This window comes from Brassica oleracea, chromosome C5, assembly GCF_000695525.1.
Source record: "Brassica oleracea var. oleracea cultivar TO1000 chromosome C5, BOL, whole genome shotgun sequence".
Classification (NCBI taxonomy): Eukaryota; Viridiplantae; Streptophyta; class Magnoliopsida; order Brassicales; family Brassicaceae; genus Brassica; species Brassica oleracea.
Genome location: NC_027752.1, coordinates 33,287,948 through 33,290,210, shown reverse-complemented (window position 1 = coordinate 33,290,210; position 2,263 = coordinate 33,287,948).

Genomic DNA, 2,263 nt, shown 5'->3' with positions numbered 1-2,263 from the left:
CTCTTTATCAGTGTTGGGAGGGCGATCGGAATCCATGAGGAGGTCTTTTATGCCTGTGACCTTCGAAATTTCGCCGGTGAGGAGCTTCGCAGCAAGCCTTGCGCCGAGAACCTTGCAGTTCATAGTGGAATGACCTCTGGTCTGGTGGAACTCGCAATAGGAATTATCCTTGAACTGGTTCCTGGTCCAGGTATTTCCGGAAGTCTTTCCCTGTTCGGAGTTGACAACGTAATTATGCTCGCCCTGGAGGTCTTCTCCCTCGTGGTGGACATACCTGTCGTTACGAGGGTTTTTTCTTCTCGCGGACGTCTTCTGCGGGTTGTACTTCTGGGAGAGGACTTTCATCTCTTCTTCCATCATGATGAAGTCTGTCTGTTGCCTTGTGAAGAGCGTCCTGGATTTTTCTCGGTTTTTCAAGGGATATCCATTGCCGGAGTTTCGGCCTGTACCAGAGAGTTTTCCGCAAAGCGTCGATAGCCACTTTGTCGCTGATTCCAGTGACTCTTGCCATTACCAACTTGAACCTGTTCATGAATTCGCGGAGTGGTTCGTCTTCTCTTTGAAATAGACTCCAAAGGTCAACGTCTGAGGTTTCCCTGTCCATGAACATGGAATACTGTTTGAGAAACTCTGAGGCGAGCTGGCGGAAAATTCCGATGGAGTTTCGTTTCAGACGAGAAAACCATTCGAGTGCGGCTCCTTTGAGGTTTTCGACGAAGAGGAGGCAGTAGCCAGCATCTCGTTCGCGTTCCTTGAGTTTTCACCTTCCCATCGCGATTAGGAAAGACTGCAAATGCGCCTTCGGGTCGGTGGTTCCATTGTAGACGGGAATTTTGATCTTCCCAGGATCTGAGATGTTAGTTTCCGTGATTCGGGAAGTGAACGGAGTTTTCCGCGCTTCCTCGAGAAGTCTGTCGATCTCGGGTGCAGCGCTTGTCGCGTGGTAAATCTGCGACTTTACCGCCTTGACTTCTGCCTCAGTTTTTGCGATGTACTCGCGGAGATCATGGATCTCATCAGGATTTCTAGCAGCCTTGCGAGCCTGTTGGCTGCGGTGGATCCGAGCCTGATTCTTGGCCAGTTCTTCCTACTCTACCCAATAGAGGTTTTCTTCTTCTTCTGTCATGGGCTTTTCGAACGACGCATCCTGCCGAGCGGACTGGCTTCGCGTTCTTCTCGGATGGACGTCGGCACCTCCGTCCGAGTGATCGGACTGGTCGCTTATGTCCAGATCGATCCGCTTGAAATCGCCTCCTTTGTTGCTCCCGGCGGGAGGTGAAAGATTCTCCGTGGTCGGTTGTGCTCCAGGCGGGACTGTTTCGTCAGGGTTCTGACCTAAAGAATCCTTGTCTGCCCGTGGGGCCCGATCGCTTGGAGTCTCGAAATCGAGTCTTCTACCGCTGCGGGCTCTTGTGGCCCCACACGGGTTTTTACTCTTGCCCTTCGCCGTTAAGGATTCCACCTGTTTTGCAAGAGAGGCCACGAGCTTTCCTTGTTCGTCCGACTTTTTCTGAGCGGAGGCGAACATTTCTTTCATCTGGTCCAGTATCACGGCGTTCATAGTGACCGTGGATACGTTTCCAGCTGGAGTTCTGTCAGCGTTGGCATTGACGGAAGTCCCGTCGTGCGTTTGCTTGTCTTTGTCAGCGTAGATCGTCATACCTGACTGAGCGTGCGCGGTTGCGTGAGAGATAGATCAGTACCCTCCCTCCTTCACTACAAGAAAACAGGGGGATTCTGATGGCCGAAATCGTCGGAAATTCATCGGAATAGACCGATTCCGACGAATTTCCGACGAACCTGTCCCTCGGTAAATTCGTCAGAATTTCGTCAGAACTTCCGACGACTTTCTGACGAATAACGAGAAATGTCATTCTGACGAACTTCCGACGATATTACGATGCGGACACACGAGACCAGAGTTCATCGAAAAAACTATGTACCGACGGAGAACGTTCCTCGGACAATTCCGACGTAGTGGATTCCTCGGTGTATTCCGACAAACTTTGGGCGTCGGTATTTTCCGACAAACTTTGGGCGTCGGTATATACCGACGGATATTTGTTTGTCGGTATATATAGATGGATATTTGTTCGTCGGTATATTCCGACGAAAATTGGTTCGTCGGTACATTCCGACGGATATTTGTCCGTCGGTATATTCCGACGACCATTGTCCGTCGGAATATACCGAATTATATAAATTTTAAAAACGAATTAATTTTGCATTTTTATATATTTTTTTATATTAATAAATTAAAAAA